The sequence below is a fragment of the Bactrocera dorsalis genome, chromosome 2 (genome assembly GCF_023373825.1).
Source record: "Bactrocera dorsalis isolate Fly_Bdor chromosome 2, ASM2337382v1, whole genome shotgun sequence".
NCBI lineage: Eukaryota > Metazoa > Arthropoda > Insecta > Diptera > Tephritidae > Bactrocera > Bactrocera dorsalis.
In genome coordinates, this window is record NC_064304.1 from 79,593,040 (window position 1) to 79,618,879 (window position 25,840).

Genomic DNA, 25,840 nt, shown 5'->3' on the forward strand with positions numbered 1-25,840 from the left:
GCCAATTTTTGGGCAAAATTTTACATTTTAAGTGTGCCACTTAAATTTAAGTAGATAAATGAATAAAAAAAATCATAACACAAATTTGATATATTTTATCGGATTTTCATCTAATGAAAATATGTGTTCTACATACATGCATAACTCTGAATTTCTAACTGATAACTGCTTGTAATTTATACTATATATTGGTTAAATGGAAACTTCTGCATTGAACTTTATAGTAAATCTGTTATGACATTTGGGAAAGATCACTTTCTCGTGTGAGACAAAACGCGATTGGAAAACGGAAATATTCCGGGTTCATTCTTAAAAAAAAATTAAATAATAATAGTGTTAAAGTTATTAACGCAAGTGCTTTTGGCAATACATATGCTACATATACAATTTGCAATAGAAGGTAATTTTTTTTATTCTGTAGTCAATATGCATGCTTTTTTCAATTTAAAATAGAATCATGTCATTAATATAATGGCAAAAAAAAGAAACCATAACAACTTATTTAAAAACATTTAAGGAATACATAAAAAAAGACCAAATGTCGTCAGTATAGTAATTCACCTAAAAAGAAGTGAACTTGTCACATGTGGAAATGGAAAATATTTTTAGAAATGTTCCTTCATACTATTGTTTCTTCGTACGAAAAATGTTGGGAGTATGAGTAATGTGAAACTACCTAACGTATCTACAAGTATGACGACACGATAGCAACTACAGTAGCTGTGTATTCACAGTGAAATTAATCAGTTAAATACGGATTTTAGTCAGATATACATACATATGTACATACATAATATGTTATATAAGTCTGATTAACAATATTTGGGATATCAGGTGTAGACAAAAGTATAGACCAATTCTATTCTAATTTAGCGACAACCAATTATGTAATTTTTAAGAAAGCTTTTCAATTTAGATTCATTAAAATATTACACATTTTGACTAACGGTTTAAATACAGGTGGAAAGTTGGAAATCATTTTGCGGGGTATATTGGTGGCAGAGAAAGTGACGATAAAGGGGGATTGTATTAATTTTGAAATTGCTCGAGAGCATTTTTTAAACAATTTTATATATAAACTACCTGACCCCGCAGCCGTTTTCCTGCGTGAAATTTTGTGTTTTGAAATGTAAAGAAAGTTAAATTTATCATTTCTATTTTTTTTTTTCAATGTAACGCAGCTTTATAAACAACATTTTTTGGTGTCTGTTCCGGTGCTTAAATGTACAGAGAAGATAGTTTTCCAACTCGTGAGCACGCCACGTATTTTTGGCCGTGCGAAAAACATAGCATTTCCAGATTTATGCCATACACCTCTAACGACTATCCTGTCCTGTTGATTGTAATGCAAATAAAATTTTCCCTGGAAACTGAATATGTTTGACTGAAATGGTAAATCGTTGGATCTCAAAGGAACTCGAAGAATCAAGCATTCTGCCCCTAGTATTCGATAGCTGCATCACAATCAGTCGGGTTCCATTTCACAGTTTTATTGTGAAACATAATAACGACAAAACATACTTTGAGACGCAAATGATGCGGTGGCATACCAAGTCTCTCCAAAGAATTTAGCAATTCCACTGGATAATTCACGGCGTCGTCTTCATTGTCAAGACGATCGATCGATTTGTATCAGCGCAAGTCTCCCGGAATTTGACTTTGAATCTTTCAGTTTAAGTCATCAACATCGGTACTTTTGGCAGCTAACATTTCGCGTGCACTTAAGGAATTATAGTTACGATAATTTGGCCAATGTCCGAACATTCGTGATGAGTTCATCTTTCGTGAATTGATAAGAGGCAGATGGAATTGATAGCAAACTACCGGAAGCATCAACCGGAATTGACCCATTGAATTGACGCTAATAATTAGCGTATTCGCGATGTAAAATGTCTTCGACTATGCAATTTTTGTTCGTATCCCATAATAGACGCGGATTTGAAGGCATTTGCATTCCAGTGATTATCATTTTCCAGCAATTGTAATTGCTGGCTTGCTTCTCAAAAAGTTGCGCACACCGTATCGTTCACAGTACGCAATGACTCAAATGAAGTTGAACCGCGTACATTTATTAGTAGCAACCGATAATTAGAAGAATCGTCGTTTTTCGGTTGGATTGTGCAAATCCGTTTTAATGCATTAGTCGATAACACACCTGGATGTCCATCTACTGCTTGCCCTTGCTTTTTGCGTAATTATTTCTTCGACGATGCATTCTATGTATAATATCAAGGTATTTCCGAGTGTCCTCGCAAACGGATCACTGACAAAAGTTGAGCAAAAACTCATTAATGTTAATTGGGTTGAAATACACTCTTTGGCCATTCTCCAAATTAACTGCGATACGCACAACAGTCGGAAAACGTTCATGAATTGCAAAATTACAAAGCGCTTTATTGCAGTTTACTTATCGACCGTATCGTTCAAAACCAATAACCGCCATGTTGCTTCCTTTGGTGACGTATTTACAAACGTATTTTATCGATTACACTAAACTGCAATACTCAACATTGATATGAGTTTAGAATGTGAATTAGACAATAATGGTGAATATAGTACGATCCATGTGTTGCCAACTTCGATATTCACTCTTCTAAATTGGATGCTGAATGTTCTGCCATTGTCGTCTGGTGAGCAACGCCGATAGAGTGGATATCCATCATTTCTAGTTTGTGTTTCCGAAAGAAAAGCACGTGGATACTGTTTCGTGCATTTATTGTGAGACATACAAACCGAAGTGGGATTGTGGTGCCCACAAGGTCCATGAACCTTATTGGTTTTTATCACTTCGTATAATACTGGATCTTTCTCTGCATCAGGAATTTCCGCAGAAATGATTTCATCAATTTGATCTGGTATAACCACCATCCACCATCCACAATCCAGAGAAGAATGTGTGTGAGCGCAAACCTTTCTTTTGCCACTCAACAGAGTACATCTAGCATCTAATCCATATATGTATATATTCACGTTGCTTCAAGATAAAGCCCATCGAAACTGTTGTTTGAAAAGTCTTGCTGTGACATCGTGACGATCGCTTGCTGATTGACCGTGATCCATAATACCGCACGTATGTCATCGCATCCTGGGAGTACTCGGTCATGTGCCTTGGGCTGCTAATGTATGTTGATACCAAAAAGAACGCCGACCGATATAAGCGCGACCTCTTCATGGCATCGTGACAAATTTCAAGCTGTAATTGATCACTTTGTGTGAAATTTTCCAATTTTCCGACTTTTCCTTACGAAAAGCATACAGGTTTTTTTATTTCTAAACCTTCCCCGATTCACACAACATTCTCTTGAAAATTTCATCAATATTTGTTCAGCCGTTCTCTTAGCATTACTAACGAACAAACATTCATTCGTTTGTAAAGGGTGATTTTTTAAGAGCTTGATAACTTTTTTAAAAAAAAAACGCATAAAATTTGCAAAATCTCATCGGTTCTTTATTTGAAACGTTAGATTGGTTCATGACATTTACTTTTTGAAGATAATTTCATTTAAATGTTGACCGCGGCTGCGTCTTAGGTGGTCCATTCGGAAAGTCCAATTTTGGGCAACTTTTTTGAGCATTTCGGCCGGAATAGCCCGAATTTCTTCGGAAATGTTGTCTTCCAAAGCTGGAATAGTTGCTGGCTTATTTCTGTAGACTTTAGACTTGACGTAGCCCCACAAAAAATAGTCTAAAGGCGTTAAATCGCATGATCTTGGTGGCCAACTTACGGGTCCATTTCTTGAGATGAATTGTTGTCCGAAGTTTTCCCTCAAAATGGCCATAGAATCGCGAGCTGTGTGGCATGTAGCGCCATCTTGTTGAAACCACATGTCAACCAAGTTCAGTTCTTCCATTTTTGGCAACAAAAAGTTTGTTAGCATCGAACGATAGCGATCGCCATTCACCGTAACGTTGCGTCCAACAGCATCTTTGAAAAAATACGGTCCAATGATTCCACCAGCGTACAAACCACACCAAACAGTGCATTTTTCGGGATGCATGGGCAGTTCTTGAACGGCTTCTGGTTGCTCTTCACCCCAAATGCGGCAATTTTGCTTATTTACGTAGCCATTCAACCAGAAATGAGAAATGATATGTAGACCATAAATCGGACGTAAAGCGCGAAACACATTTCGAACCGAACACTGATTTTGGTAATAAAATTCAATGATTTGCAAGCGTTGCTCGTTAGTAAGTCTATTCATGATGAAATGTCAAAGCATACTGAGCATCTTTCTCTTTGACACCATGTCTGAAATCCCACGTGATCTGTCAAATACAAATGCATGAAAATCCTAACCTCAAAAAAATCACCCGTTATTTGCTTTAATTCATTTAATTATCTCTTATATTTAATTAACAGTAATTATTAAAGAAAAAAAAGTGCTAATTATAGCGAAACAAAAGTATTGGCACACTCCATAAAAATACAAAAAAACAATAACAAAGTAGTAAACTATATATAAAATTAATATTTTGTGGCCAAGCCCTTTTGCTTGATGACTGCTTCCAGCCGGTTTGGCATTGATGAAACCAATTTTTGTGTCGTTTCTGCGCCAATATTCTGCCATTCCTCCATTAGTGCCACCTTCAACTCAGCTTTTGTTGATATCGCTCTCTTTTTAACGCGCCTATCTAGTTCTTCCCACAAATGTTCTATTGGGTTAAGATCGGGCGATTGAGGGGGATGCGGTAATGTATGTTTTATGTGATGTGCCAGCCACATGCGTACATCATAAGCCGTATGCTTCGGGTCATTATCGTGTTGAAATGTGAATGGCTCTGGCAATTTTTCGGCACTTTGTTTTACATTTCTCTTCAGAATTTCCATATAATATTTCTTGTCCATAATGCCGTCTATGAATTCCAGCTCACCGACACCTGCAGCGGACATACAACCCCACACAATTACCCCTCCACCGCCATATTTTACAGTAGCAGCAAGGTTTTTTTTTGCAGTTCGGTATTAGGCTTTCTCTACACAGTTTGCCGACCATCAGATTGAAATATATTGAACTTACTCTGATCTGAGAAGAGTACACTGTTCCAAAAGTCCCTTGACTTGCTTATGTACGCTTCGTTTGGTTCGCTTTTGAAATGAGAGGTTTACGTCTAGCTACGCGAGAACTGTAATTAGCTTCATGCAGTGTCCTCCGGACTGTTATTGGATGAATATCTTTTCCCATCTCTTCTTTAACTTCCGCAGAGATTTGTGTGGATGATATTCTGGGGTTCTTTTTTACCTTCCTGACTATTTGACTCCGTTCGCGATCACTTAAAGCCTTAGGTCTGCCTGTTCGTTTTTCGCTTTGTAAAGATGCAGTATCTCCAAAACGTTGAATAATACTCCGTATGGTATATCGGCTTCTGTCCATCATTTCGCCAATCTCGGCGTACGATTTACCCTGATTGTGCAAATATAATATTATTTTCCGCTGAGATTCGTTGGTTTCACATTTTTTACTCCCCATTTTAATAAAATTTAAGCAAATTTAACTATTAAATAAAAGCACACTGAGTTTTGAAGTTTGATTCTTTACAAAAACACATTTGCTTATGTATAAATAACGGTACTTTAAAAAAGAGTTGCCATAATTAATAAAAATTACCCGAAATTGTCTGATTTTATAGGGTGTGCCAATACTTTTGTTTCGCTATAATTAGCACTTTTTTTGCTTTTATAATTACTATTAAATAAATATAAGAGATAAATAAATGAATTAAAGCATATATAATTAATAATTACTCGTCCTAACTAAGGAATTTTTTTGGTTTTCAAAACTTATTTTATAAGTGGTAAAAAATAGTGCTAAAGTCAAGGTATCTTGCTGTGCCAATACTTTAGTTCATCACTGTATGTTTATATGTATGTACATAGAACTGTAATTTGACAGAGGGGATTAATAGCTAAGGGCACTTGTACTCGTATAAATCGCACATTGGCCACAGGCCCGTAGCCAGCTTTTCATTTCGGGGGGGCTGAAGTAAAAACATATATACACTTTAAATTTTCTGTTTATTAAAAAAAAAACAATATAAATTCATATACATATTACTTAAATTATTTGGTAGTTGTAACTTAAATAAGTAATATTTTTCTTTTCTTCTTGCTTGCCATATCATTAATTACTTCATCTGGATCTATTTTAATATCCCAGTGCACTGCAATAACAGCAAGTGCACTCAGCCGCTCATTGCCCATCACACTGCGTGGTAAAGTTTTTATTCTTTTTAAGGTTGAAAAAGTTCTTTCGAAGGAAGCGGTCGTTACTGGAAGAGTTGGTAAAATTGTAAGCAGGTAGTGAATATTTTTAAAATACGTTGCATCGCAATGTTGTAGTAATTTCAACACTTCTATGGTTGGATCTATTGTTGATAAGCTGGCACACCACAATCGATACTCTGATTTTAATGCTGTCATTGATATTTGCTCCTCGAAGTAAATAGTTAAATTTTTTAATTCTTCGGCATTATCAATTGCAGCAAAACATGGGAGTAGAATTTGAAATGACGAGAGTATATCCTCATTCACTAATAAACGTTCTGTCATGTTTTGAATCAGAGCATCAACGCATGGAATAAATATTGTAACTCTGAAGTGGCTTTCAGGGGTTGTGCAAGGTGGATTAGCACGAGTAGTTTGACGCGAAGTCACTCTAGGCACTACAAGATCTATGTTAAAAAGATCTTTAGACATTTGTGATGCTGTTTGGAAAATATCGTTGAAAAAACCATCCGCTGTTTCTCTTATCTGGTGCAGAGTTCTTATTAATTCTTTGGCTCGGTTCATTGCTGATACAAAATCCATAGATTTTTCTTGGAGTTGCACAGACAGTGGCAGCCTTAAGCTGAACAATTGCTCACAGACGAATAGACTAAGCAAAAAATCGCTTTTCTCTACCGCTGCTAAGAAGGCTGATGCTTTAGACGAAATGGACCATGTCTTACTCGAAATTATTTCCAAACTTAGTACAATGAATTTGAAAAGCTCCACAAAGCTTATAATGCTTTTATGCCTTTATATAAACCTTGTTTCACAAAGGCGAACAAGTCGTCTTTTTTTGCTTTCTGGTGCGTGCTTCTGTATAACGTCCTGGAAAGTTCTGTTTGCATTTGAATGGTTTCTAAATAAATTTCCTATTTCATTGACAGTACCAAGGCAGTTCCGTATTGAAGGTAATGGCATAGTATTAGAAAGCGCAAGGCTCAATCGGTGACTAGCGCAATGAACATATCGTGCTTTTGGATACAGTTGTCTTATCCTGGTTTGCACTCCACTTAAATGCCCTTACATGTTTGCTGCTTCGTCATATCCCTGTCCAACCAACTTCGCCATATCAAGATGGAGATCTGTACAACGCTTGAGTATGACTTTTGATAAGTTTTCAGTCACCGTCTAGTGTAGTTGCGTACGACTGTTGTAGGTTTGAGCTGAGTTGTGTATAAGAGTTTCAAAAGATTCAGTCAGTGATAAATCTTTTTTATTTGCGATTTATTTAAAAAATTTCCTTATTTCGGGGGGGGCTTCAGCCCTCTAGAATTATGAAATTTATTTGTGGAAAACAATTTCAGGCCTTATGGCAGCTACAGTAGCTTGAATCTCGTACTTTAGATCTTGAATTGTTTCTGGATGGCTGGCGTAACATTTATCTTTAACAGCTCCCCACAGAAAATAGTCCATCGGAGTTAAATCGCAGTTTCTGGGGGACGAATTCACATCATTTCTTTTGCTGATTGTACGATTTTTGAAGATAGGGCGTAAAAGATTGACAGTAGCGTTTGCTGTATGGCACGTAGCGCCGTCCTGTGCCATAAATGTGACAATTCTGCTTGTTAACGTAACCATCTAGGTGGAAATGAGCCTCGTCCAAAAAGATGATATTTCGGTAAAATTGACCATCCTCGGTTTCTATTTACAATATTTCCCAGTTTTCTTCTAGTGAATAGCGACCCATTTCGTAAATTTTAGACTTTTTACTGAATATCTGTCACTTTCCGAATGGTATTTGACGTTTTTAATGCCGAAATATAGATAATTCAAATATAAAACGTTAGATGGCCCACCCGTTAATATCAAATTGATGTTAGTGTCGAATATGGTTGACATTAAACCTTTTAAGAGCTAAAAAACTAATGTATGTAATAACAGGATAATAGAGTATAACGAAAGTTAGTAAAACCAAGAACATGTTTTCACTCTGCTTGTAATCATGAATAAATATATGAGGTCTACTGATCTTAGGATGTAGGTTGTCTTTATTGAAGAAACAAAATAACTTTTATAAACCGGAATGACCTTTGTAGAGTTGGCGACTAGTTCATTTCAGTTCATATTTTAACAATTTGTTTGTATAATTAAATTTCAATTGGAAGCAGTTACATACCAATATGTCCTTTTTGAAAGAAATCCCTCCTATTTTCAACTTTTGAGATAGATCCACAAATTCTTCCCAACATTTTAAAATATAGACTAGATTTACAATTTAGTTGGGCCGGATGCTCTTGTACTGATAATTTTCAAAAATCGTTATGAAGTTTATTAGTTTAATTGCAGGATTATAAAAATTTTTGGAGAAAATTAAGCATTCATTGACAGACGAATTATTTATAGACTCACATAGTTTAATTGCCATATTTAACCTCGTGTCAGTAAAAATGAAAATCATCATCGTATAAGACATAAAATTAACCGAAGAGGTTAAATTTTATACATATTGGTTGATGTGGAAAACTTGATGTAAGTTTTAGACCAAGGTTTAGGCCAACTACATTCACATTTAGTTAAACCTTTAACATAATATTATAATTTTTAAAAGAATTTGTTATTATAATTTATTTAAAATATCGCACATTTCGAAAGACTTAAACGATATAAACTCAGGCGGAAATCATACGCGTACATATTTTTATATTTACTATTTACAATAAAAAAAATACCATCTGAGTTTCATTAAAGTACTTCACATAGCATCGCCATTATATAAAGAGTAAAGTTAACTGGATGTTTGAAAATTCTAATATTAATTGTATGTGGGTAAGATCAAGTTATCAGATAAAGTTAGCCGTGTGCAAAGTTTTATTCGATATACGATTATTCTTTGATGGTTTATTTTTATACTGGAAAGTGAAAATATCAGATGGAATTTAAAAGTGTGTTATACTATATGAGAAGTAGGCGTGGCCCCACTCATTTACGCAGTATAACATAGGAATGTAAACATAATGTCACCTAATTCGGTTGAAATTGGTCGATTAGGAACCCGGATATGGACTTTCACCAAAATGTGGGCGGCGTCACGATTTCGACACCAGCTCACATAAAGTCTTTCCGTAGAATTTTGGTTCTATAATTAAAGGCTTCTAACGTATTCCAAATTACAGTTTTGTGTCGTAATGTGATGTGAAAAGATAAGTGAAAAGGCAGTCACCGGTTCATTTATATATATACCATTATTATAACATAAACTTTTTAATTAGATTGAAAGTTTATTTTTGTGTATAAATAGTTGTATGTAACATGTAAAAGTCTCTTTTTTACCTTAAAATCTTTATGTAAGCCAAGCTCTCTTGTATCAGCCTGGATGTAAAATTAAAATTCTGATTTATCGTAATTTTAGGAGTATTTAACAAAGCCGTAATATGGAGAGTGGTAAACAGTTTAAAATAATTTATCCTGTGTAAATGTGGATTTATTCGTGCGAAAGATACATAAATACATTAAATTTATTTGGTGGCCGGGCTACGACCAGTTTTGGAATATTTTAAAATCACATGTGCCACTTCTTATAATGATTAGTTCTGTCAAATCTTAATATACGGCAAGTTATAGTTATCTGGACATCTTAATTTTTATCCAAGTTACAGCTTGCACGGTCAGACGAACGAACAGTCAGTTAGCCGGATTTCATCTCGTCTTGTCTCCTTATCATTTATATACATATGTATGTACGTACATATGATCTTACATCTATCTCGATTAGTTTATGTATCAAAACCAACCGTTAGGTGAGCAAAACTATTATATTCTGCAGCAATATGTTACAAAAGTATAAATATATGATTAATTGTATAAGCCTATTCTGGTTATGCTCATTTTTGTAGTTGTACAAGTATGTATATTTTCTTGCGATTAACTAAGTCCTAATTTATTTAACAGTGCTTCTACTTGAAGGCTATTGATGTACATATGTACATCTATTGATGCACCAGTATGCTATCGACTAGAAATTCAATAGGATTGTGAGTTTGTATAATGCGAGAAATAATTGTCTTGTTGATCACAATTTTATTTGCAGATTCGAACTTAATGAACATCGATTCTGAGCGAGGAATCTTACACGTGTTATCCATTGATCGAGACCTAAAGAATCAGCAAATTTTTGCATTTTGGGTAAGTATTTATTATAAGAATTCCATATATGTTAAATGTAAAGCTTGTTTTAAAATCACCATTTTAGTCATGTGCTTCCAAATACAACAATCTCAATTCAGCTATTCGAAGTTTATCAATGTTTGTAATTCAAGATTTTATCGATCATATCCCAGAGATAGCTACTCGTATATATCCAATGAGCATTCAACTATTGGATTCGAAATTGGATGTTTCACAATTCAAAGATTTTGCTGACAAAGGCTTGGTAAGCTAAGTGAATTTATTTAATGCTTATGTTTTTAGAGTAAAAATGGTACTTTCGAAGTTTGGTTATCAGTGGATTCGAAATATTCGAAAGCCTTTTCATTAATGCCATCACAAGGTTATCAAACGACAAATTTCTCAATATTCGTTGTACCTGCGGACCTTTTGGACTATGAGAATAATTAGTGGCGTAGTTTTAATTTAGAGGTAAGTAACCTATAATTTAGTTTATTAACATGCCAAATGTGACTGTAATCCATTCATGGATTCACGAATACTGAATGTCGATTTCATAAACAACAATTTGCAATATATAATTTTGTCAACACCTGACAATATTTCACAACTCAGCGCTTCCTTACTTGTTTAAAATAAAGTTTTGTCAATACAAAACCCTCTGTTAACCACCTAATCACCTGTGCTGTATTAGATTATCACCCAAGATCTAGGAAATCTCTACTGTATTGCAAATTGAACTTGTTAACTGGAACGATGAATGGCCAACGTTTGAGAAAGGAATTTACGATATTAATGTTTTCGAAAACAGCAGCAGTGGTACATATACTATGTAACACAGTTATTTTCGATTGATGTTGATGACGTTGTAATGTATGTATATAGTAAGTGAAATTAAAATACAAAATAACTGTAACTAAGTCACACATAACGTTTTTTTAACATAGACATTGTATTGCTGGTTTTGAAGTCAATGCGGGCGAAAATTACTCTTAGAGGAGATAACATTTTGGACTACGAATGCCAAAGGACTGTGGTGCTACAAACAAAAGCAGTAGATTCATTAGTCACATCATATGCAATAGACTGCAAAGCTCTTTTGAGCAATTAAACATTAATGTTTTGGATATTAACGACGAGACTCCAGTTTTGAGTGTGGATAGGAATAACCTGTATAAATTAATAATGCTATAAGTCAATTATTTAGTAAAAATGTTTATCGTTTCGGCGAGTTTTAAAAGCGTTCTTTTTAATTTGTCATCAATTTTTGTAGTCGAAAAACTGCTGCGACTGCTAAATTGAGCCTTGAAATCAATTGGGACAAATCCAATGCCACCAAAAGTGGATAGCCAGTTGCCAAAGAACTATTTATGAGGTCCGTATTAAGTCAATATATTATCTCATAAGTAACATACCTTTTTTTAATAGATGTTTCAAAACTGACTCTGAAATCATCGGTGGAAACCACACAGTCCAAGGATATTTACGTGTTAATCCAGATTTTGATCGATTAATAGATTATGAAGTAAGTATATGACACAATCGTTTTGGTGATTGAAGCTATAGATTTCCATCAAGAAATCAATGATGCTTCCGCAGCAGGTTTGTTTAAAGTTAATAACGTATAAACGTTTTAACATATAAAATTGGGTAATAATTTGAGTATCATTACAAAGTCTTCTGATTCCAAAGTAGTGTGCAGTAACTCTTTCAAATCAAAATTATAATTTAAACCTGTTTTATTGAAAGATATAATAGTTCGATAAAAATCTAGTTTGGGTAGACTCTCAATTACTAATGTTCCAAAAAATGTCTCCAGTTCGTAAGTGCAATCCTTCAAAATAATATTTTTGACACTGCTAATGGGTTAAAATGTTTCAAAAATTTATTATAAAAAAACGTTTTATATAAATATTGATTCTCTCGATTGCTTAACATTTACTAAGTTTTATTGTTGGTTCACATTGAGGACGTCAATGACAATCCCCCTCAATTTTAACCGGGCTCTGTGGAAGTGTTTAAAAGTATACCAGAAAGGGAAGCTATCCATACTCCAATAGGTAATTAAAGGGAGATTCTTGTAAATATATGTCTAATATTTAGCTGTATAATTCATGGTAATTTTAATTCACAGGTTTTATTTGCGCATTTGACATACAAGTAGATGGCCCTGGCAATAATAATGTTACTTTTACTTTACGGTGAGTGATTATTTCAAATACTGAAGTAATTCCACTCAAATGTCATAAATTAAAATTTAATTGCAGCTCAATTGACAACTTTATTGAAGATGGAATGATTAGTATAAATCATTTGAGTGGCGTATTAAGCGTCAGCGAAAACATACAGTGCGATATACCGAAAATGTATATCGTGAATTATAATATAATTTTAAAGGACGGACAGCATATGACATCCGGAAAGGTATAGAAATGTATAATTTAAAAATTTGTGTAATCGCATGACAAAACGTTGAAAAAGTTTATATACATATGTGTATGTAATAATAATAATAGATATTAATAATAATAAATAATAATGTTCAACATATCTGATCGAAAACGGGTGATTTTTTTGAGGTTAGGATTTTCATGCATTAGTATTTGACAGATCACGTGGGATTTCAGACATGGTGTCAAAGAGAAAGATGCTCAGTATGCTTTGACATTTCATCATGAATAGACTTACTAACGAGCAACGCTTGCAAATCATTGAATTTTATTACCAAAATCAGTGTTCGGTTCGAAATGTGTTTCGCGCGCGTGTTTTGTTCAGCGATGAGGCTCATTTCTGGTTGAATGGCTACGTAAATAAGCAAAATTGCCGCATTTGGGGTGAAGAGCAACCAGAAGCCGTTCAAGAACTGCCCATGCATCCCGAAAAAAGGCACTGTTTGGTGTGGTTTGTACGCTGGTGGAATCATTGGACGTATTTTTTCAAAGATGCTGTTGGACGCAACGTTACGGTGAATGGCGATCGCTATCGTTCGATGCTAACAAACTTTTTGTTGCCAAAAATGGAAGAACTGAACTTGGTTGACATGTGGTTTCAACAAGATGGCGCTACATGCCACACAGCTCGCGATTCTATGGCCATTTTGAGGGAAAACTTCGGACAACAATTCATCTCAAGAAATGGACCCGTAAGTTGGCCACCAAGATCATGCGATTTAACGCCTTTAGACTATTTTTTGTGGGGCTACGTCAAGTCTAAAGTCTACAGAAATAAGCCAGCAACTATTCCAGCTTTGGAAGACAACATTTCCGAAGAAATTCGGGCTATTCCGGCCGAAATGCTCGAAAAAGTTGCCCAAAATTGGACTTTCTGAATGGACCACCTAAGACGCAGCCGCGGTCAACATTTAAATGAAATTATCTTCAAAAAGTAAATGTCATGAACCAATCTAACGTTTCAAATAAAGAACCGATGAGATTTTGCAAATTTTATGCGTTTTTTTTTAAAAAAAAGTTATCAAGCTCTTAAAAAATCACCCTATATATATTACTAGCTTTTTACCCGCGGCTTCGCCCGCAGTGGAGCCATTAAATAAGTATGAGAGATAAAGGGTAAGGGTATAATAATAGAATGGAGTCAATATGATAACTAAATTTTATTGCTTTGCTGGAATCAACAATTTTTAAAAATTAGTACAGACAATGAAGTTTCAACACCTTCACGTCATTATGAAGATGCACTCTCATATTCGTTTTCAGGCGGAGTTTTTCAACTGTCAACCATAAGCTTGATGATTTAATGCACGCTTGAATTTCATCTGCTGGTGTCCCCCTCTGAATCACTGGGAGGGTTTGACGGAAATCACCATCCAATAAAACTACCATGCCTCCCATTATATCTGTACTATCTCGCAAGTACTGGTGAGTTCGGTTTAAAGCTTCTATAGCTACTACTAAAACTACTTAACGGATCATCATGAAACTTTGTACTCTACCTTCAATTAGTAACATAGGGTATTTTATATTAAAAAAAATGCTTAAAAAAAAGCTAATAGGATCTCTAACATGATGCAACAACATGCGTAGACAAAAGCATTCAAAATTCATAACATGTACGGTATAGACACGACCAAGAGCATCCGATGCTTTAACCCCAGGTTGGTTTTGAACAGGTTTACCATGAATATGACGACGCCATTCTTTTTTTGAACTGTTCCATGTATAATAACGGGGAACCTCAGAGTACAATAATGCCTTTGCAAAAGTATCATTTTGACAAAGGTGGAAAAGGCAGTCAGTGTGGTCTTAGGAGGAGATAAAATCCTGCCTTGAAAGGTATTTTCGTCAAAAAAGACACGCTGTCTGTTTTCTAAGTGTACTGCAAGATGTGTAACAGTGATATCTTTCATGTAATGGAAAGCCAAGAAGCCGCAATGCTACTTCATTGCTACTGACATACATATCTTCCTGCTTGATATGTTTGTATTTCATTGAGGGCCTGTACAGCACCTTCATTACGCAGATTAAAGATCGCCTGATCGCTTCCTTTATTGATATACTTGCAAATATATTTAATTGCACACACAGAATTGCAAGCTTCGACATTAATGTGGGCATTGAATAATTTACACAAATTCGGGGAATAGGGCACTACCCAGCTATTATCAAAGCTCTTTATTTCCCCACTGCGAGTACGTGCAACTTTTGCGGCACGGACCCGCGATGAATTTTTGGATAGACCAGATTTCCGCTTTCGAGGCATTTTCAAAGAAATGCAGAGTAAGAATTAACATCAGCGAGTAAGATCCAAAATAATAAAGTGACAGCTAACCACAAAAATTACGGATTACCTAAAAAGTTTTATATTGTATTTAACGACAAAAGAAAATAACAATAAATATATAAAAATTAGAAACAGTTGAAACTATGTATATTCAATTGAATTAGATATTGTCGTCACCGCCGGTAATACAGTGGGACGGTATTACAGTATTCATGGTTGAAACTTCATTACTGTAATGCTAGATGGCGTTGAAGTAGCTAAATTTGACGATTTTTTGACAAACATTTTTTTTATCTTTCTTAAAATTTTTTTTTGTTTTTAATATAAAGTACCCTATTTTACTTCTAATACCTTCAAGAGTACATGTACAAAGTTTCAAGATGATCGGTTAAGTAGTTTTTGCGTGCAAGCGTAACAAACAAACTTACATTCGCATTTATTTATAATATTAGTATGATATTAATAATAAAAAACTTATATCTGTAAATTAAGCACATTTAGCGTTTCTTGACATACTTTCTTTCATGTAAAAAGTTACAACGACTTATTCCGAATTGACAACAATGGATATTTAATCACTAACAAGAATTTAAAGGGTTATTATGGGCTTTGGCGTATTGAAATTGCTGCATTTGATAATGGCTCACCCAGATTGACTAGTTCTTCTACATATGTATTGGTTATATGCATATAATTTTCACGCCCCAAAAATAATGTTTCCCAAACCCAATAAAGCCATCAGACTTTGGTAAATATACATACAATTTGAATATAGACACATTTACTTAATAACATATTTATTTATATATTACAGTACATAAACTTTCTCAAACTTGTAACGTAATGCATTTCCATGTAGATCAAAATATTATTTTTGATTATTTTTATAAGTCAGATATCTTAACTCGTCTACTCCTTATTAAAGTGTATCCATGTGGATCCCTTTATTTACATACATATATAACTCAATTATTCAATTAAACTCTTAATTGTGAATAATGCAAAATAGCTTTTATTATCTCGATACAAAAGTCAAACACATAACGTCGACATTTTTACAAACAAGTTATAAAGTCATAAACATTATTAGAGAAGATATGGTGCTTAGTTGCGTAAAATAATGACCAATAGTTAAGGTATTTAGTTTTTGTATAGTTCCAAACGAAAAACAATAAACATATGATATACCAAAACCAATAATTGTTTAGTTACACTTTGCAGAAAAGTAATGAGCCTTTATATCAAGCAGATTGTTTAATACGTCTGCCCTTATTTCAAGCATATGACCCAGATGGTGGCGAATTTGGTGATATAACGTTCAAAATAAGTAACAAAAGTGTGCTAATTTAAAACTTAAAAAATAAAATAATTCTGCACTTATCTCTCACTAATACTTTTCACAGATGTCTATGAGTATTTAAAAATTGTTAAGGAAAATCAGAAGCAATCTAGTCTTTACGTGAAACATCAACTTCCGGCCTGCGTTTATTACGTAAGAGTATATAGTAAATCAATAATAATAGAGTATCAAATTGTACCCATATGCGTCACGTTGCAATTTTTTCATTTGCTAAACTTGCTTTTTAGCCGAGGCTTATAAAGGGTGATTTTTTAAGAGCTTGATAACTTTTTTTAAAAAAAAAACGCATAAAATTTGCAAAATCTCATCGGTTCTTTATTTGAAACGTTAGATTGGTTCATGACATTTACTTTTTGAAGATAATTTCATTTAAATGTTGACCGCGGCTGCGTCTTAGGTGGTCCATTCGGAAAGTCCAATTTTGGGCAACTTTTTCGAGCATTTCGGCCGGAATAGCCCGAATTTCTTCGGAAATGTTGTCTTCCAAAGCTGGAATAGTTGCTGGCTTATTTCTGTAGACTTTAGACTTGACGTAGCCCCACAAAAAATAGTCTAAAGGCGTTAAATCGCATGATCTTGGTGGCCAACTTACGGGTCCATTTCTTGAGATGAATTGTTGTCCGAAGTTTTCCCTCAAAATGGCCATAGAATCGCGAGCTGTGTGGCATGTAGCGCCATCTTGTTGAAACCACATGTCAACCAAGTTCAGTTCTTCCATTTTTGGCAACAAAAAGTTTGTTAGCATCGAACGATAGCGATCGCCATTCACCGTAACGTTGCGTCCAACAGCATCTTTGAAAAAATACGGTCCAATGATTCCACCAGCGTACAAACCACACCAAACAGTGCATTTTTCGGGATGCATGGGCAGTTCTTGAACGGCTTCTGGTTGCTCTTCACCCCAAATGCGGCAATTTTGCTTTTTTACGTAGCCATTCAACCAGAAATGAGCCTCATCGCTGAACAAAATTTGTCCGAAAAAAAAAAAAACCGAACACTGATTTTGGTAATAAAATTCAATGATTTGCAAGCGTTGCTCGTTAGTAAGTCTATTCATGATGAAATGTCAAAGCATACTGAGCATCTTTCTCTTTGACACCATGTCTGAAATCCCACGTGATCTGTCAAATACTAATGCATGAAAATCCTAACCTCAAAAAAATCACCCGTTATGTATGTATGTACATACATAGGTATATAATTTGTCGACCTATAATATTTCTTTTTCGTAGTAACCATCAAAATTTCCCATACATGACTATTACATCCAAGTTTCGTGTATCTCAGAAAGTATTTTTCTATCAAACATTTTTAGAAATATTGTGTAGGCATTAGAGTATTCTGTTAATTGTAAAAATTGTTTAAAAAAATTTAATGAAGTGACAGTTATTAGCAGAGTCCATTTTGATTACTTAGACCCACTTCCTTCGGTTGATATTTCACACTAACTTGAAATGAGGCATTATTTGACTTTCGTCTTGAGAAAGCTATTCCTGCTTCATGTCATGAAGAAACTATATAGTTTTTAAATTAATAAGAAGCATAATATCGTAATGAACAGTCCAACTTATAGTTAACTATTTTACCCTTGCTAACAATTTCTAATGAACGTCTATGTAAATAAACATAATAACTTTTCAAGAAGTAAATCGTTCTCGGAATGCTAGATCGTAAAACTAAAACATATATCTTTCATGCAACCTATTAATCGGGAATTTCACTTAAATAGAATTTAGATCAGAATGCAATGATTTTTTTTATCTCAATTTAAAGCATTAGACTCTTGAGTTAGGTTTTCTAAAGGCGTGCACATTAATTATTAAAAAAAAAACTTTGAACTTTCCTATATTTTAATACTTTAATATTATAATATAGGAAAGAAATAATTATTGTACAGTTGCAATAATAGCAAACGCGTGTGAAAAATTACTGACTAATCATGAGTAGATCTTTTATGTGTTAGATCAAGCAACAACATTTCAATCAGTGAGTAATGATACTACATATGAGCCAAGTCAGTTAAGTATGGATGCTGATAAATCGACCCGCTCTAATGTACATATTTGCAACATATCAGATAGATATCCAAAAGAAAGAAATTATTTTTGTATCGCTCATTTACATGAATAGCGTTAGGTTAGGGTTAGGTTAGGTTAGATGGCTGATCAAAGATCGCACGTGGACTGTACGTAGTCCTTTGTGATGCCGTAGAAAAAGAACTCCCGTGTTCAGACTTCCAGATCGGCAAAGCGCTTGGTAGCCAATACAAATTTGCAAAGGCATTTAATATCTACACCCACCAGTTCTGTAGGATGTCTGAAGGTATGTGCCCCCAAATGTCTAAGTCTTAACCTCCCGAATGCGGGACAGTCAAGAAGGAAGTGCTGGCTAGTTTCTTCCGCATCTTCTTCTAAGCAGCTTCTGCACGCGGCATCCGATAAGATTCCAAGTCTTACAGCATGTGTGCCAATAGGGCAATGGCCCGTCAAAAGCCCCACCACTAAGGAGAGGCTAGCTTTATTGAGGGCAAAGAGATCGTTGGATCTTCTGCGATCTATTCTTGGCCAGAATGCTCTTGCGACCGCGCAAGTACCAATGCTGGCCCAACGTTGACCAAGCATCCGCGTGGCCCAATTATCCAGTAGTAGGACACAAGAGGACACCGGAGCACCGACCCGTTCCCATTCTACCGATAGTGACTCTAGGGTGCCTTTCCTTGCTAGCTCATCAGCTTTGCAATTACCCGCTATTCCGCTGTGGCCAGGCACCCATACAAGTCTTATAGAAAATACTGTCGCCGCCAGGGACAGTGCCGCCAGATACTCCTCGACCAGCCCTGAACGCACTGTGAATGAGTTCAGGGCTAGTATCGCTGCTCTACTATCTGAGAGAATGGTCACCTCCCTGAATGTGGACACTCTCCGGAGTAGCAGATCTGCTGCTACCTTGATGGCTGCAACCTCAGCCTGGAAGACACTGCAGTAGTCGGGAAGTCTGAAACTAGAGCTGATGGAGAGCTCCCGACAGTAAACCCCTCCACCAACCTTTCCCCCAAGCTTTGACTCATCCGTAAAGAAGCTAACCGCCCCCCTCCTCCAGCGGCTTCTGCCCACCCATAGCTCCCTCTTCGGTATATGGGTAGAGAAGGAGCCGCGAGAGTTTGATATGGCGACTCCTTGATCCAGATGATCCGGGATGCAGTCAAAGCTTGTAAGGATGTCTGAGTGTTCAGAGACACGCTCCTTTAGGAACCCAGATTCCCTGAGCCTGATCGCCACTTTTGCGGCCATACACCTTCCGGCAATATCAACAGGCGTTATGTTCAAAATTGCATTAAGTGCCATAGTTGGGGTGGACCTTAATGCACCGCACATGCTGATGAGCGCAGCCCGTTGAACGCTTTCGAGTTTCTTAGCAATTGTGGTCCTCTGTAAAGCCCTCCACCACATAAAGACTCCATAGAACATTATAGGCTTTACTATGGTGTCATAGAGCCAGAGGACCACCTTCGGTGAGAGGCCCCACCTTTTGCCGATAGCTCCTCTACAGCAGTATAAGGCAATCGATGCCTTTTTGGCTCTCTCCTCGGCTTCCATGAAAGCTTCTTATCCAGGATGAGCCCTAGATACTTCACTGTATCTGCCGGTTGTAGGCAAATACCTCCCATTTGCGGCAACGGTGCCACTGGGATCTTATATCTTCTGCTGAATAAAACCATTTCTGTTTTATTCGGGTTTATGGTGAGTCCACTTCCGACCGCCCATTTAGTTACAACGCCGAGATATCCCTGCATCAGCTCGTATACGGTGCTAAGGAATTTTCCTTTGACCATAAGTGCAACATCGTCTGCATAGGCAATCACTCGACAGCCCAGATCCTCTAGTTTCTTAAGAAGGTCGTTAACGACCAGGATCCATAAAAAAGGAGAAAGAACCCGCCCTGAGGGGTTCCCCTGCTCACATTTCGCTGCGCGCGCGCGCTGCCCCATTCTGTTTCGACCACTCTGTCACGATTCAACCCCAAGACCGTCTAGAGCAGTTATGACTGCCTCCGGCAAGACGTTGTTGAAAGCTCCCTCAATATCAAGGAAGGTCCCAACAGCGAAATCCTTAGCTTCAATGGCTTCCTCCAGCCACGACACTATAGTGTGCAGGGCAGTATCCACCGACCTGCCTTTACGATACGCATGTTGCGCTCCTGATAGGTAGTCTCTCGGAATGCGCCTCCTTAAATCCCAGTCCATCAATCTCTCCAAAGTTTTAAGTAGAAAAGAGGAGAGGCTTATGGGTCTGAAATCCTTGGCCGTGACGTGGGACCCCCTGCCGGCCTTCGGGATGAACGTAACTTTGACTCGTCTCCAGGCCCCCGGAATGTAACCTAATCTGATGCAGTTCGCATAGATCGGTAGCAACCAGCTGCATGACACCTTAACAGCCTGCTGCAGCTGCGCTGGTATAATGCCGTCCGGTCCCGGGGACTTGAACGGTTTGAACGAGTTAATCGCCCATGTCAAGTGTCGCTCATCCAGAAGGTCGGCAAAAGCCGTGCAGTCAGTGTGCAACTCTCCGAGAGATGTCTCTATAGGGGACGTGCTGCTAGGGAAGTGAGCATCGAGGAGCATCTGAAGTGTATCTTCACTGCTCAAGGCCCACCTCCCGTTTACGTCCTTGAGATAACCCAGAGGCACTGGGTTTTTAGCGAGAATGCGCCTGAATCTAGAGGACTCGTGGCAGCCCTCCACTCTTTCGCAGAAATTTTTCCACGAGATCCTCTTGGCCTTCCTTAATTCGGACTTGTATATCGAAAGACCTGTTTTATACAGCGCCCAGTCGTCAGATAACCCACTCCTACGGGTCCTGTTAAATAAGCGCCTACAAGACGCCCTAATTTCCGAGAGCTCCATAGTCCACCATTGAGGTTTCCCTTTGCCCTTTGGCGTTTTCAGTGGACAGGAGCTCTCTAGTGCAGAAATGCACGCTGAGCTGAAGACTTCGACCCACCCGTTCACCACATCGGCGGTGCCCAGTGTGTTCACCCCCGGTGCACGTGGAAGAGTTTGTCGAAGCCTCCTTCGGTAGCCTTCCCAGTCCGTGTTCCTAGGGTTTCTAAAAGATTTCCTAGGCGGACCTTCTCCGACTAGACTAAAACCGATATACCTGTGATCGGAAAATGAGTGATCATCGGGGACCCTCCAGTTTGAGATCAGCGAAGCAATCGCATAAGAGGCTAGGGTGAGGTCGAGAAACTCCTCCCTGCATGCGGTCACAAAAGTTGGAGAATTTCCCCTATTACAAATGCGAAGATTTTCGCTTACAATAAAATCAAAAAGCGACTCACCTCTATTATTTGTATCCGAGCTGCCCCAGATGGAGTGTCGCGAGTTGGCGTCCGAGCCGATGATAACGTCGGCACCATTCCGAGACGCTTCCGCCAAGGTTCTCCTTAGCAGTGCGGGAGGCGGTTCCACCGCATCATCATGCGGCATATATGCAGAGATAAACCAGACATTTCCGGTATCGCACTCCAGTTTTGCTGTTACTATGTCAGCATTGCTAAAATTAGGTAAAAGAAATTCATTTCTGACCAGCATACAGGCTCTGTTTCTACCTACATCGTTGGTCGCCAGCAGCTTATGGCTCTTCGTCTTCAAGCCAGAGATCCCGCTACTAGTCAGCCACGGTTCCTAGATTAGGACGACATCGGCTTCGTCTTGCTCCAGACGAAGCAGTAGATTGGCGGAGGCCGCCTTTGAGTGTTGGAGATTAATCTGGAGAAATTTCATCCCCCAGACTCTCCTCTAGGAGCGCCAGTTCAGCACTCATGTCGTGGTCGACCCTCACCTCCTCGAACAGCTGTTCGAGGCTGAAGACGGAATCGCCAATCGACGAACCGCCTCCAGAACTCGCCACGTCCGACAGGTTTGGGTCATTTTCCATGGTCGTTTGACCATCGCTAACGCCGTCTGCCCTCTCCCCCGCATCTGCAGCTTGGGTGCCATCCGCCCTGGTATTCGTTGGGAGTACCTTTAGCACCACCATTTCGAAACCATAGCTGATGGCTCCCTTGGTTTTACTGAGAGGACCGATGGACTCCTCGTTAAGCATTATCAATGCCTGCCGATATGGTTCATCGGTTCTCTCCAGCCTTATAACCCTCCAGTCATGCGTGGGAAGTGAGGGGTTGCAGTACTTGAGGATTTCCTCAATCTCATTTGCAGTGGAAGGTTCAGCCGGCAACCAGACGCGAGCCCTAGGGCGAAGCGGAAGGTCCGCTTTGTCCACGGCCTCCAGTCTGGCTCCCTTCCACACCTCCCCCACCTGAGATACCGCCTCCTTATATAAGATGGCCGATCTTTCATCGGCACACCTTGTCAGCTTGTGCAGCCCATGGTGCCAACCGGCACTTACACATTTTGGGGGTGGCCCCGGGTTTCCCTTAACCACCTTGAGGAAGACTGAATAGATAGCCGCCGCTACTCTCTTCCACTCTTCGTGGGAGATGGCACCGTCCTCTCTGCTACGGTCGAGCACACCAAGCACTCTAGCGCCAGCGCTTTTAGCAATTTCGCTAAAAGTTGGCGCAGCCCCCGTTCGCGGTTTCTTACCAAGGGAAGTTTCTCCCTCATGTGACCTCTGCCGCTTAACCGCTGTTTCAGGTATCTTCGTTTCGAGTCGTGACCTATCGGTCTCGCTCTCACTCAGAATCCTCTTAGCCCATTCGAGCGTGTTTGCATGCTGCTCAGACACCTGACCTGGGGGGGGAACGTACTCTGAGGCCTGCCAGGGTTTTAACGGGACGGAGGCAGTTGCGACATTAGCCCAGCAGCCATTTCTGATGGGTGTCACCCCATCATACTCAGGTGCCAGAATGTCGCCACCACCAGCCCAGGGTTCTACCAAATCCAAATAAGATTACCTACTCTACAAAAAGCCAGTTCAGTGCCAAAGTCGTAAGGGAGTTGAATAGCGTAATAACTCAACAAATACGATTTTTAAATTGAGTATGCAGAAATGTGTGCAATGTCAATATACAAGTTAACAATGTGACGTTATTCCACTTGTTAAGTCGTTTTTAGACACAACAACGACACATCCCAGATGTACCAGGCAGAAGTTTTTTTTCAGAAAGAAAGAGAATTTTTTTATTACAACGATATTGGTGAAAAGGTAATTAAATTTTTCATGAATTTTTTTCTTAGCAATAACGGCACATTTAACTTAAGACAGAGAAATTCCGTTATATATATTATATTTTCCAAGAAAAAGTCTTATTTATATATATTACATGCCACTTATAGTATCACACCATTCATGTATATGAGCAGTAGATGGCGGAGGCACTTCTTCCAGGGAAATTCAGAATCTTAAAGTCGTTTGCATAGACAGATCAGAATATCCGGTATTCCTTAAGAGGTTAGGGGTAGTCAGATGCACGAAGACCATAAATCCTTGGAGATTCTCTAAAATCAATCGGACCAAAAAAAATAGTTTTATAAATAGATAATCCTGGGCCTGATCGAGGATTTTTTTCATAAATTAACAAAATGGCGGCCTCAGAAAATTCTTGTCTAAATTTTTGGGAAAAAATCAACAGTTAATTGGTCTCAAAAAATAGAAATTTTTGAAAAAATAAAAATCCTCCGATCAGGCCCGAGTTTTTTATGTATTGTAAAAGGTGTATAAATTTCATTAAAATCTACTGAGCGGTTTTCGAGTTACAGTTGTCACCAGTTCAAAAGACATAGTTTTGAGAAAAACCCGTTTAAAGTTTCACACTAGTGCTTTGAAGTGCCCGAGCTCTCTTTGTTAGTAGTTAACTCAAAAAAAATAGGGCGTAAAACACATAATATTTACTACTGCCGTATTTGGCCTTGAATATATTAATACTGGATATTTAATAAATTCTGATGAATTAGGTATCGACTCATCGTGAGATTATATATAGAAGAAATCTGCTATCTGAATACTAAGTGTTCATTGAGTTTTGAAGTTGGGGTTATGGGCAAAAACAATAAAATAGAAAAATAACTTAGGTCCAAGCAATCTTTTCTTGCATTGCTACCTTTTATTACTATTTTATAACTAGCACGCAGCAACTTTATTACTAGCAACACAGTTGTTAATTTAAGAATACATTGAAAATTTGTCTTTTTCGCCTTATTTGCAGTGATAGTATTTTTTCTAAATATAGGTTAGTTGCAGTTAATTTTGAAAGGTTCTTCTACTTGAGCTAGGCGAGTTTTCGCCTACGCTCTTGATTTGAGTAATCAATAATTTTCTTATTGAACTTAATTAATAAAAAATGATCATAATCGTTGGTGTCGATGATAATGCGCTAATATTTTCTCGAGCTGTGTACTCTGGAGGAGTTTCTGTAAATAATGCAATTTGAAAAGGACATATTGGTCGTAAAAAAACATTTGTAATATACAGATAAATAATTTATAATTCACAGGCGGAAGATGTTGACGTTAACGACACAGTATTTTATAATATCGGCGAAACCTCCACCGAAACCATCGTTGCTGGTATAGACAGGCATAAAACAAATCTTTTTTACCATGATTCATACGACTGGAGCTCTTAGATTAGAAAACTATAACATACCTCTGAGGATATGCATGGATTTTTGATATACAAGTTATTGCTAAAGATACATCAAATCCTCCCCATAAAACCAGTACAGCCATAAAAATTTACATTGTATCTAAGCAAGATTGATCCCGATTGTCGTGGGAACGAGAATATTTGCTATCGTTTTCATTGATTTGAAGCATTTTGCATTGCTGCGATTGAGACCTCATGAGTATCACTTTCCTCTATTATTTTCTTTATCTTTCCTCTTGTATCTTCTTTAGGAGTGGCTTCATCGCCTTCGGTTCTCATATATTCCGGAATTTAGCAAACCACTTACGAATGGTTTCCTCACTTGACAGAGACTTTGAACAATACCGTTCGAATAATTTTTTGGCTTTATTATTCAATATTAGTTCTTCATTAACATCACATAGTTAAAAAAAAAAAATTTTACCTTCCGCCATTAAACATGTCATTCTCACGAACCAATTGCTCGACTACAGTTAAATTTATAGATGTGTCTTTTGACAAATAAAACGCAATAATGAAATTATAAAAAAAAAAAGTATATTAATTGAGATTTCTAATTATTTTTAAAAATGTTTAAGTTTACATATTACCTGGGCTGAGGTCTTTATCCTACAATCTGCCTTAATTTTGATCACAAATCCCAATATATCCAACAATACACGGCAGCGTTTATTATTGATGGTTTTAACATGTTTGAAGTAGACGTTGGAAATAATTCTTTTGAGTCCAAATGGGTAGATAAATTAGTAATTGACATTCGAAGATGCT

The 25,840-nt window shown here is 37.4% G+C and overlaps 1 pseudogene; it reads left to right on the plus strand.

Moving 5' to 3' along the window:
- The first annotated feature begins 330 nt into the window (after positions 1-330).
- LOC115066183 (uncharacterized) lies at positions 331-25,603 on the plus strand (annotated as a pseudogene).
- The last annotated feature ends 237 nt before the right edge of the window (positions 25,604-25,840 follow it).